This window comes from Sardina pilchardus, chromosome 12, assembly GCF_963854185.1.
Source record: "Sardina pilchardus chromosome 12, fSarPil1.1, whole genome shotgun sequence".
Taxonomy (NCBI): domain Eukaryota; kingdom Metazoa; phylum Chordata; class Actinopteri; order Clupeiformes; family Clupeidae; genus Sardina; species Sardina pilchardus.
This window is the reverse complement of record NC_085005.1, coordinates 31,715,267-31,728,888: the sequence shown is the minus strand read 5'-3', so window position 1 is coordinate 31,728,888 and position 13,622 is coordinate 31,715,267. Positions and strand designations below refer to the sequence as shown.

Sequence of the window (13,622 nt, the reverse complement as noted above, 5' to 3'; positions counted from 1 at the left end):
CACAATATCTGTATGAAATGACACACACACACACACACACACACACACACACACACACACACACACACACACACACACACACACACACACACACACACTTCAATGTACTGTATGCACTCACACACACACACACACACACACACACACACACACACACACACACACACACACACACACACACACACACACACACACACAAGTGCTGGGGACATACATTTTATATGATCTTAACGATGTTGAGGACTTGTTGCGTTTCTGACTCTGCTGCGCCGTTGCCGCCAGAACCAGTTTTAAACGTGCCTAGGCTATATTTAGGTTACTTTATCAGCTTCGTACTTAAATGGCTCATTCCGAGGAGAATGAAGGCTAGTTCGCTGGCTTGTATCATGTCCTCAGGACTCGGCTCGCGCGCAAAAAAAAAAAAAACGAAACCAGAGATGCTGAAACCGGTCTGTGTCCCTAGTTCATTCTAACTCCACGAGTTTGCTTTACTTTGTGGAGTAATCCATATGGATTGGTGAATATGTACTGTAGGCTTTAGACCTACTTTCTCGGGGGGCAGAGACATTTTTCAAGGTGGTGTAGGCCCTGAAATACAGTAGCCAAAGCATAAATATTTTAATCGTAGTTGGGCTATTCGAAATTGCGCTCTGATCAGCGGAGGACGGGAGCAGTGAATCTAAATAGGCTATTGGTTGTTTATCGAAGAACAGTAGCCTACCATGCCTTACTATTATCTTTGATATTTCATGTGCATGGTTTTGAATATTTTAACAGTTGCCAAAAAATATAAGGGATTCAGTCAGTCGAGTATATTTGATATTCGCGGCATAGGCCTACACTTGAAACGCACGATCAAAACGTGTTGTTTCTGCGTAGACAGACCCTCGGCTACACTTGACATGCAGTTGTGTTCTGTTCTCAGAGCATATGCTTTCTCTGTCTATGATCTGCAGCTTTTTTCACAACTGCTGACCTCCTCGACACTCGACAGAAAATTCGGCCACTGAGCAGCGAAGTTGCCGATGCGATGCGTGCTTCTCAAGTCTGATAATTTGCAGCACGATCGAATGGTATTATGGAATCATGGACTGAAAGAAAAATAAACTAGCTAAAGGTTTCTCCAATCAGGAAATACATCTTAATTTACATTTAAATTCTTTAATTTAAATAGCCTAGGCTACTTAATTTAAATACTTCTTAATTTAATCCCACTGTCAACTCAAATTGGTGAGGGTTCTGTTACATCTGCGATCAAGTGATTTGAAACATAGAAAATATTATAACGATTAGTCTAGTCTAGTCTTTGACTTTTGAGTCGTTTTCCAAGCACCTGCCGTGCCGACTGAGGCATTCCATTCAGATGGCTAGCCTACCACAAAGCGAGCCATCAAGTGTTGGAAGCTAACTGTACCATTCCTCCTCTGTGAGCTGACCTCTGTGCCTTAGAAGACGAATTTAAAAAAATGTTTGGCTACATGTCTCCACCACTTTTTTATGACGAACGATTTTGTCCCCACCACTTTTTAAATGTTTATCAATTCATCAAAAAAAGTTGGTGCCCACTGCCCAGGGCTACAGATAAACCTATTGTGATCGACAATGCCAACGCATAATGGACCAAAATAGCCGAAACAATGTGTTGTCATACCTGCAACAATGTAGGCCTTTTCCAAAAATTATTTCAGTTACTTTAACTGGAAGTGAAAGCTAGGGGTATTTAAGTATCTTTGCCTCGGTCTTGTCTTGGTCTTACTGTCTTGGTCTTGCCGTCTCTGGTCGACATAGTGGTCGGGAGATTTGCAACAAATTACAAACAACAAATTAAGTGTTTGCGGAAAGAAAAACAAATCAGGTTCGCGGATAGAACTCGGTCAGATTAGCGCGATAAGGCATTGAACATTTTGACATTTTTTTAAATAAAATACATGTAAAATATTTCCCTCACATCCGTCTTCCTATGTGCAGAAATGTGTTAAACTACTGACAACAAAATACGTGCGTTTAAGATATAGGCTATTGTGTCAGCGCAACGATGCAATAGGCCTAAATTTTTAAAAAGTTGTCCATCCACCGTTGATGCAATCATTTTTCTGCATAAGAACATAGCCCAAACTTTCATAGGTAGATTATACCAATAGATCTCATGTTGCAGTTAAGTAGCCTATGGGTAAGGTAGCCTACTGTTTTCGATGAAAAAGGCAAGAGCTGATTTTCATGTCAATAACCCTCATTTGCGCTATGTTGATGTTAGGCTACACGCGTTGATTAGAATTTCATTTAGATAGGTCCACAGGACCTGTTGTGTTTTGTTCTGTTAGTTTGGCCATTTGTGGTTGAGCAGCTATGTTCATTTAATTTCAAGTGGCTATATGATTGGGCTTCTTGTGCGTGCCTGTGTTGGCGCTTTTGTTGCCCCGTGTGAGCTTCTGCGCTCACCTTTTGACATTTCTGAATGCCTTCCTACAGTTGCTTAATTAAATCAGGCTTTCCACACAAACAAACGTATTGTCATAGCCTAAGTATGAGAAACCATCAAGAGAATGACATTTTAACAGTATTGGGCTCGGACAGAAAAATCCGCACACACAGATATCCGAATCGACCCTCTGACTGATCGCATGGCTGATTTTAAAAATCGCTCATCCACTCGTCATCGCTCATGAGCATCCAAGCTATCTTATTGTACACGGCATCTCACCAGAATTCTTGAAATTGTCCATTACCCATGCAAACATTTATTTAGTAGCCTATTTACAAACTCTCTGTGTTTATTTTCAATTTCTCTCGTTTCTCTGCGTTTCTCTCAATAGCCAACTAGGGCGACAAAGGGAAGGAAATATTATTTGACATTTAAGCTGACAGTTGTCAAATTTGCCGAACAAAATATAGGAGAAGACAAAACAAAGACAAAACATGTGTGGCTTTCAACTTGCATTGATTGAAAATAGGCCTAATGTTACGATTTTCAAACCTGTCAATATTCAATAGGCTTACACTGCAATGCAGTGATATATGAGATACATCCCCTATAATCATTATAGGTCAAAAAAGACAAGTAGAACGGCAAACAACCGGATTCATGAGGTCATATCCTTTTGAAATAAATTAAGCCTCCGTTAATGCCACGGGGCAAACGTGTTTCTTAGCGTCTTGAAACTTTCTTCTGTGAACTGAAAGTCAGATCAAATTTCATTCAAAGGCAGTCCATAATTCAAATGAAATTGTTTTCTAACAAAAAAGTCCCAACTTTTATAATAGGCCCAAATAATAGAATATTTATATGCAAGATGTTTGTAGTGCTTCGGAAAATGGGACATTTTATATTTAATCAAAACCGTTCAGTTCGTAATTCATTCTCCCTCCTTCGCATTCGGTTTGGAAAGAAATAGCATAAGAGAGCATAAACCATAGTTTCTCCAGTAGGCCTATCTTATTTTACAAATTTGACAACAGCCAGCTTACATTTCAAATAAACATAGCCTAGAGGTTTGTTGTGCGTCGGAAAATGGGAAATTTTATTTTTTAATTGTTTCCCGCATTTAGAATCAAGAATAACATTCGTGAACCATTTTGTTTTGTTGCCAGCATAAAAACAAGCGTCCATCGGCCTATCCACACATTTGAAATAAAATGTATGAGTTGACCCAAAAACGAGAACACAGTTGTGCTTAGGACATAGGCTTATGCTTTTAGTGGTTAGGCCTACCTCATGAAACCATTAGTGACAGCAAAACAAACCTAAACGAAACAGCCAGATGCCTCTTCATAAAATAGGCTAACAGAAGACACCTTCATAAACAATAACAAGTTTTGTTGTGAGACTATTCTATTAAAAGCAGAAAAGATGTTCAGCTTGCTTCGGGATTGAATTCAATTTGGGACTGTTTGGCTAGTGGTAAATGCCGACATTCCTAACCCTGCTCACAAGTGCCACCTGGTGGTTGTTTGGGACATTGCAGCTTCACTTGGGAAAAATAAATAAAATACACGTGATTCACGTGTGACTCTCATGAGAATCTCACGTGAAAGCGGTCAATGTCAACCAACGCCCACTGTACAGTCTATGCCATTTACAGAGCTTGCACAAGCACAAAAGCAAGGGGTGTGGCAGTAGAGGGCAGAGTCTATAGCACTGTATATCAAGATGAAATGAGGATACGATTGAACTGTCTTTCAGTTTGTGTTACATTTTGCAGCACATTGAAATAGTGAGCCCTGAAGCAATGGAGTCGGACAGACCCAATTCCACAGTGAAAAACAAACGGAGACTGAGAAGCGCGACTGAGGGGAAAAAAGCGAAGCTGACAAAAACACGCAAGACAGCATGCACTGAGTCTGAGGTCTCGGCGGAAAGCCCTGAAAATGCATCAACGATGTAAGAGCTTCTTACTACCTATTTACTGGAATGCTGGTAGTCATCCGTTTTACTTTACTGTTTTGTGTTTACTGGTCCTAACCCTGTGTGTGAAACAGTCACTGCAATGCTGCTGGATCTTTACTCAACATGACATGATAATTATAATGCGTGAGCTGAGAATTATAAGGTTCTATCTCCATTTTGGTCGAAATTGAGTTTTTGACATCATCTGATCCATTAGGTGCTTATTAATGCCTGTGTGGTGTTATTTTTGTAAAAAAAAAAAAAAAAAAGTTCATTATTAGCAAAATAAAAAGGTACTACAGTACAGTTTTGCTAGCTATGTAAAACTTTGATGCTCAATATCTCAGAACTACCCTAAACGGAGATAGAACCTTATAATTCTAAGCTCACGAATGGTCAAGGTACAGTATTGTCTTTAAACCAACACTGTACATCCAAAAAACACCAAAACAGTGTTGAGCAGTTTCTAATTCCAGTGCTATGGACTGTTGTTTAGTCGAGGCAGAGCAATATTGAGTTTCTAAATATTTAAAACCTATTCCCTCTGTGTAGTGTGCCATAATCCTCCAAGAGATCAAAGGTAAGGGCTGATATCAGGTATTTTTTTATTGGAGCAACTTTATTGACGTGAGGAAAGGAAACCAGATTCACAATAGCCGTTCTTTTGGATATACTGTACGGACACATATTACTGTAATATGGCACACATTTGCCATTAGAATGGCACACATGTGGCATTAAAGACCATTCATGTTTTTGAATGGTCGTGCATCATTCCCTCAGTTTGCCTCGAGATGGGAGAAATACGGATATCAACGTTGGACTTCCTGCTTTCAATGATGTAAAAATCATCATTTTACATCATTGAAATCAGGAAGTCCTATTCATGGGTTTCATTGATATCCGTATTTCTCCCATCGTAAGGCAAACTGAGGGAATGATGCACGACCATTGAAAAACATGACTGGTTTTCTAAAGATACAAAGCTTATTGCTAACCTGTGAAGTTTAATATGGCTTAAATAGTTGCCTCTGCTCTGCCTTCTCCCAGTGCACTCTCTCCTCTAGAGGAGGAACACTTCATCGTTTTTTCATATTAAACTACGTTATTCCCTTAACTAAGACGAGTTGATACATACCTCTCACGTTTCAATGCCTGCACTCACTGGCTCTGGCGCACGGCGTTAACCTACTTTGATAGCACTTAGCTAGCCCAGTTCATTCATTGGGATCCACACAGAGATGCATTTAGAAATGACAAAACATCTCCATGTTTTCCCTATTAAAATACAGTAACACGAGTAGTTACACGACCAAGTATGGTGAGACAAAATAAAACGTGGTGCATTTCTAAGCGGGTAAGAGGGATAACTATATTGTGTGGCGGAGTAATATCATCACTCTTCAGTTTCACTTGGAGTGAGGATATTACTGCGCCGAGTCTAAGTGCTCCAAGTGTTATTCCGCCACACAATATAGTTATCCCTCTGTAGTGTACACACTACAGATGAGTACAATATTCCTGCAAGACTAATAAAGGAAAACTTAAAAACTATTATCCCTCAGAGCCCTGGGCTATTGCCTTCCCCATTTACTGTAATACACAATTAATATACAGTATACTTTGTGGCTAAGTTTGGTGCTCTAGTTGTGTTGTGTTTTTGACTTTCTCTTGCTTCAGTGTGGAAATGGGAGGAGTAGTTCATATCCATCTGACAGCGCGAGTTCGACCCTATCTGGACCTCATCGACTCCCTGCGTGTAATGGGCATCGATCAGGATCTGGCCCTGCCTGCGATAGCTGTGATCGGGGACCAGAGCTCAGGGAAGAGCTCCGTGCTGGAGGCGCTGTCTGGAGTGGCTCTCCCCAGAGGAACTGGTGAGATTGTGTTGTAATTGAGTCTTTGCAGCGGTGAGGTCACGTTGCCAGCCTTTGTCTGGTGTTTGTAGCAGTGAGACCACATTGCCAGCCTTATCCCAGTGTTTGTAAACATGTTCACTGTCTGCACACACACTCATGTAACAGGCATAACCCCCCCCCCCCCAAAAAAAGAGAAAATAACAACGATAATTTGGTGCATTTGGCCATTGATTAACCACCAAACATTGCATTTATGTTAACATTAGTAGTTATCCTTACTTTACCTGTGATAAGTAGTTTTTATACTGGTTCTGTGTCATGTGTATATTGATTACTTGTTTGCAATAAAGCGAATATGAATGCTTTGAAAGGCCTCAGATCAGAAATGGCTTAACCAGAACTTTCCCTCAGGCATTGTGACTCGATGCCCACTGATGCTGAATCACAAGTCTCTTTCCCTCAGGCATTGTGACTCGATGCCCACTGATGCTGAAGTTGAGGAAGCTGAGGGGCGGTGTGCAGTGGAGGGCGATCATCTCCTACAAAGACACGACTACTGAGTTCACAGACTCCAGTCTAGTGGAGGAGTATGTCAATGATGGTAAGACTCCAGTCTAGTGGAGAAGTATGTCAATGATGGTAAGACTCCAGTCTAGTGGAGAAGTATGTCAATGATGGTAAGACTCCAGTCTAGTGGAGAAGTATGATGGTAAGACTCCAGTCTAGTGGAGGAGTATGATGGTAAGACTCCAGTCTAGTGGAGGAGTATGATGGTAAGACTCCAGTCTAGTGGAGAAGTATGTCAATGATGGTAAGACTCCAGTCTAGTGGAGAAGTATGATGGTAAGACTCCAGTCTAGTGGAGGAGTATGATGGTAAGACTCCAGTCTGGAGTATGATGGCAAGACTCCAGTCTAGTGGAGGAGTATGATGGCAAGACTCCAGTCTAGTGGAGGAGTATGATGGCAAGACTCCAGTCTAGTGGAGGAGTATGTCAATGATGGTAAGACTCCAGTCTAGTGGAGGAGTATGATGGTAAGACTCCAGTCTAGTGGAGGAGTATGATGGTAAGACTCCAGTCTAGTGGAGGAGTATGATGGTAAGACTCCAGTCTAGTGGAGGAGTATGATGGCAAGACTCCAGTCTAGTGGAGGAGTATGATGGCAAGACTCCAGTCTAGTGGAGGAGTATGATGGCAAGACTCCAGTCTAGTGGAGGAGTATGTCAATGATGGTAAGACTCCAGTCTAGTGGAGGAGTATGATGGCAAGACTCCAGTCTAGTGGAGGAGTATGTCAATGATGGTAAGACTCCAGTCTAGTGGAGGAGTATGTCAATGATGGTAAGACTCCAGTCTAGTGGAGGAGTATGTCAATGATGGTAAGACTCCAGTCTAGTGGAGGAGTATGTCAATGATGGTAAGACTCCAGTCTAGTGGAGGAGTATGTCAATGATGGTAAGACTCCAGTCTAGTGGAGGAGTATGTCAATGATGGTAAGACTCCAGTCTGGAGTATGATGGCAAGACTCCAGTCTAGTGGAGGAGTATGATGGTAAGACTCCAGTATGTCAATGATGGTAAGGTGAGGAAACAGATGTGCTTATCAAATGTCATAAATGATTACATAGAAATTGCTAAATGGTATATCAATGTCTTAATCCTCCTCTAATATTATTACATACCTTTGTATTAACTTAAGTTCTGAACTGAACTCATGCAAGCCAGAATGGGAAAGATTCTATTGGGGAAAGGTTCCAGTATAAGCAAAGAGGGAGAGTGAGAGTGTGCTTGTGTGTGTGTGTGTGTGTGTGTGTGTGTGTGTGTGTGTGTGTGTGTGTGTGTGTGTGTGTGTGTGTGTGTGTGTGTGTGTGTGTGTGTGTGTGTGTGTGTGTGTGTGTGTGTGTGTGTGTGTGTGTGTGTGTGTTTTATCATTCACTGAAACCGCCTTAAAAAAAAAATCATAATCACATACAAAAAAAAGGTATAAAGTGGTACAATGGAAGGTTAGGGGGAAAGAGGTTAGGGTAAAGCTACACTAAACAATGTTAAGTTAAGGTTTCCTTAGTGTTTACTGACTGCTATTTAACGTCTCTCTCAGCCCAGAACGAGCTGGCTGGAGACGGTGTTGGGATCTGTGAAGAGCTGATCAGTCTGGAGATCCTGTCCCCTGATGTGTGTGACCTCACTCTGATTGATTTACCCGGCATTGCCCGGGTTCCTGTTAAAGGACAACCTGAGGACATTGGAGACCAGGTGACACAACATTCCTCTTTTAACATGAATCTATTTTACAGACTGATGTTTGCATTCGCACACTGCACCTTTTACATTTTCACGCTTCAGTTTTTCACACTTTAATTTGTTATACTTTGAGTATGTTCTATTGTTTAACCTGCCAAGTTACGGTATACTGTGGTGACAGACTTGAGAATGAGGATAATGTATGTACTATATATTTGGCTGTTTTTACTGGAGGAAATAAACCACCCATGTTTCTGTTGAAGATTAAAAGGCTCATCCTCAGCTTTATTGAGAGGAGTGAAACTATCAACTTGGTGGTGGTTCCATGTAACGTTGACATAGCAACAACTGAAGCTCTTAGAATGGCCCAGAAGGTTGACCCTGATGGAAAGAGAACTTTGGGTAATACTTTTTCCTCTAATATATTATACTTTTGTCAATATCCCTTCAACATGATATGAATATGTCCTGCAACATTTAACCTTTATCCTTAATATGTTTCTGCAGCTATTCTGACTAAGCCTGACCTTGTAGATCGTGGCACAGAAAAGACTGTTTTGGATATTGTTAATAATCAGGTCATTCCACTAAGCAAAGGCTATATAGTTGTAAAGTGCCGTGGTCAGCAACAAATTGAGGACAGAATACCTCTCGCTGAAGCCACAAGGATGGAGAGAGATTTCTTCAGACAACACCAGTATTTCAGGTAAATGGTGGCCAACTTGGCAAATCAATATTCACATCTTTTCCTTTCATTTGAAAACTGCACCAAACAGAATGGATATGACTGATATTTGGCACTTGGATATAACTGAATTTATTTCTGCATGATTGCCTCCTAGCGGTCTTTTCACTGAAGGAAAGACCACAACCCAGAGCCTTGCCACGAAACTGACCCAAGACCTGGTGGGCCACATCAAAGTAAGCACGTGAGAAATATCACAACGTGGTTGTTGTCAGAATGTACTGTAGCCACGGTCTGGGGAGTGACTGCCCAAACCAAAATAAATTGATCATCGGTGTATTTGTGTGCAATGCACCTTATGATAACTCAACATCATTCCAACAAGTGTCAACAAAAGCATGTCGTTTTTTTTCTCTCCCTCTCTCTCTCTCTCTCTCTCTCTCTCTCTCTCTCTCCGTATGTGTGTGTGTGTGTGTGTGTGTGTGTGTGTGTGTGTGTGTGTGTGTTTGAATACCGGTATGTATGTATGGGTTTCAGAACTTTCTCCCAACACTATCAGAACATATTAAAAACGAGCTGTTGGAGACAAGGAAGCAACTGAGCCATTGTGCTGAGGGTCCCCCCACAGATCCGTCAGAGAGGAAAACCTTCCTCATCACTGTGAGTACAGAGCCCAACAGGCTAAACAGGCTAACATACTGTAACCTCTTTAGGCAATGCCTAATTTCTTTCTTTCTTTTTAAAAAATAAAAAATATTTTCACAGATCATAAACCACTTCAACGACGAGATCAAGCAGTTGTCAGCTGGTGAAGGTGTCAGTGATGACAACCTGTTTGTGGTTCTGCGGCACCATTTTAAACATTGGAAAGATGAACTTGAGAAGAGCGAAAAGTCATGTGAGTTCACCAGCATGTATACAGTACCCTCCACAGTTATTGCCACCTTTGGTAAAGTTGATGGTACACAGGTAAAAAAGAATAAGAGAAAAAAGGAAAATCACCCCACTCTTACTTTAGATCAGGGGACTGATTCGGCTGGGTGAACCCTGCCTGATCTGCTGGCGATTTGGATTTCGCCCTACAGCTCAGGCTGGAAACTTTTATTTCCACATTTATCTCTCCTGCTTCTGTCCACATCTTCTGGGTCCAATCACAAGCCTCTCCAAAAGGTGCCCCCAGATCATTGGTCTGTCCACATCTTCTGGGTCCAATCACAAGCCTCTCCAAAAGGTGCCCCCGGATCATTGGTCTGATTGGGACAATCCAAAATCATACAGAGTCATTTGAACTACGGCCATTGATCACGCCTCTTGTGCTTATAAGCCTGTTTGATGCTCATTGAGCTTAATGCAAATCAAACTAGCTAATAGGCTAACTGAAAAAAACCCCCACCAATCTCTAGGTCTGGTGAAGGGTATGTGATCATGTGGAGCTGTTTTAATTCCAGAGGCCATGGGAATTAAAATCAGGATGCAAAGTATCCTGGATCCATGAACATAGGGGTGCCAATTATGACCCCAGTGTTTTAACGAAGAACATTTATTTAATATTTATTTATTATGATACATCATTAATTCACAAAGAAAATTGGTGTCCTGAAAGGTTGGATATTTCCAACTGATACTTCAATTAGATTGGAAGTATTTTTTTTTTATTTCCATATTTCCATAGCCTCATGATTTCCAGGGGGGGAAATGGCCAATTACCGTTTTTGTACCTTAATATAGTCTAGTCTTTCGACACTTTTCACGTGTTCAGGGAGAAAGGCTCAAGATGTGAGAGGTATTTACAATGGCAAGGCAAAATATTAATATTCTATGACACTGGAGGGAGCTTTAGAGTCGCCAAAATACCTGAAACGGCATTGGATACCTTTTTTTATTATAAAAATATGTTGTGATCATATTATGTGAGAGGCCCCTAAACAGGTGATTTGTTTTTAGCTCACAATATTGCTGTATTCCCTCACACTATTTTTGAAATATTTCAAGGCAAATATTCTTCAATGAAAATAATTAAGCACTGTTAAAGGACACACTTTTCTTTGAAGAGGTGAAAGACCCCCTTACACTTTGGGCGTCATTCGATGGATATTCTTTAAAGTGTATTAGCTACTGTATTTCTGTGTGCTTCACCGTAACAGATTCTGAAGAGATACTGGACGTGGTGAATCAGTATGACGAGAAACACAGAGGGAGAGAGCTCCCTGGTTTCAGCAACTACAAAGTGTTTGAGACGGTCGTCCAGAAACTGGTGATGAAACTATTGGACCCTGCGTTGCACACTCTGAGAGCCATCAGAGGTATCTCAGCACAGAAAGAATAACGCATTCTTCACAAATGTGATTCATTATTTTCAAATTTGTCTGTTGTTTCAGTTTACCAAGTAAACAGGTGAATTATGTTTTCTTTGTAGGAACAATAGATAAGTACTTCGGTAATACTTTAAACACCTGTTTCTCAAACTACCCGTTCCTCCAGTGTGTCATAATGGTAAGTTTGAAAACTGAAACTGGCACCTTTACCCTTTGTCCTTTCATAACATTTTGTAATGTTTTTGGCGAAGAGCTCAGTCATTCATGAATTGAATTAATTAATTCCAGACTATTGTTCCAAGAAATAGTCAGCCTCATCACACAAATTGAAGCACATTTCCTTTTGTGTGTGTATACTCAGAACAAGATAGACAAAATCCAGTCGAGACAGGAGGCCAGAGTGGAGAAAAGAATCCGAGAACAGTTTAAAATGGAGCAGCTGGTCTACACACATGACAGAACATATTCCAGAACCCTGGCAGCCGCAGATCCTGCAAAGGCCTTCAGTCCCCCGTGGGGATGCATCTGAGGACAGCAGTCAGGAGTCGTTTCATCCCTGTTCTTCGATTCCTCAATATGACAGCATGGCGCGGTACCCTGCGATGCTTCGGGCATACTATGAGGTGGAGTACCACCATTGTGTTTGTAAATAAAATGAACAATTCAAGTTAAGAATTTTAGGAAGTAAAGGATTTGATGTTATTGTATCTTTTAAGAGATGACCTATCAGCTTGAGAAAACAGCTGAGAAATACTGGTTAAACTATAAACCTTCTCTCTCTCTCACTCTCTCTCTGCCTCTGTGTCCATCTCAGATAGTGATACAGCGCTTGGCAGACCAGGTCCCCATGCTGATCCAGTTGTTCTTGTTGAAGCAGTCAGCACAGTTGCTGTGTACTGAGATGCTGAGCCTCATCGATGGCGTGGATTTGGACAAGGTCCTGAGCTGGCCGACGCCGCAACGAGCTGCAGAGTCGCATCGAGCGTCTCAGTCTGGCTCAGGAGAAACTCAGCCAGGAGTTGAGTTGAAGGGTTGGGCCATGGACACGTGGCCATGGCAGTAGTGATGTATCCATGGACACGTGGCCATGGCAGTAGTGATGTATCCATGGACACGTGGCCATTACAGTAGTGATGTATCCATGGACACGTGGCCATGGCAGTAGTGATGTATCCATGGACACGTGGCCATTACAGTAGTGATGTATCCATGGACACGTGGCCATGGCAGTAGTGATGTATCCATGGACACGTGGCCATGGCAGTAGTGATGTATCCATGGACAAGTGGCCATTACAGTAGTGATGTATCCATGGACACGTGGCCATGGCAGTAGTGATGTATCCATGGACACGTGGCCATGGCAGTAGTGATGTATCCATGGACACGTGGCCATTGCAGTAGTGATGTATCCATGTTTTCCAAAAATGGCAGTGACAGCCTCCTCTCTGTCAATTCCTGTATAGCTTGTGTCAGGACCCTGTCGGGTCTGTGCCCAGCCCCGCCCCTTTTTCAACTCTGTCTGTCTGTTCAGGTCAGGGGGTCAGGATTTGACTGATTAGCTTCGCCAATTAGCAAAGCACTTCCTCGTCGCCATTTTCCAGAAATACATCATGTCCGGTGCCGTTTTACCTGCGTTTTACTCATGCTGATTGGTGGCTGTTCCACTCTCAGCTCATGCACGAGCTTAGTGTGGGCACGAGCTCCCCTTCTGTATCTTACGTCAATCGGTAACCTGGCACTTTATTGGCTAAGTAAAACGGCACCGGAAACAAGCCCCTTGAAACGCCATGTTGAAGCCTGAAAAAATCGTTCAATTTTGGCACTTTTCACTAGCCTAGCATTCCCATTGAAATGAATGGGGGCGGGACTTGTTCACTTTCTCCAGTTCTTATAATACCTCCATGGTTCAGGTGGCTGGGTGGCTGAGGGTGCGCAGGTGTTGGAAGTTGGGCTTGATTGACCTGTCCATAACAAGGCTCTGCTCCATAGACCTCTGAAGTTCGCCTACAAAAAAGCTACCATCTTTGCCCATATATGGAGTTACGGTATCTGACGATTTTTCCTATGGGAAATTAACATGGGGATTTGGAATTATCACACCTGTTAAACTCTCGCGGGGATGACAAAATCGGAAATT

At 41.9% G+C, this 13,622-nt stretch overlaps 1 pseudogene; it reads left to right on the top strand.

Annotated features, from left to right (window-relative positions):
- The first annotated feature begins 4,226 nt into the window (after positions 1–4,226).
- Positions 4,227–12,511, top strand: LOC134097455 (interferon-induced GTP-binding protein Mx3-like; annotated as a pseudogene).
- Positions 12,512–13,622: the final 1,111 nt, after the last annotated feature.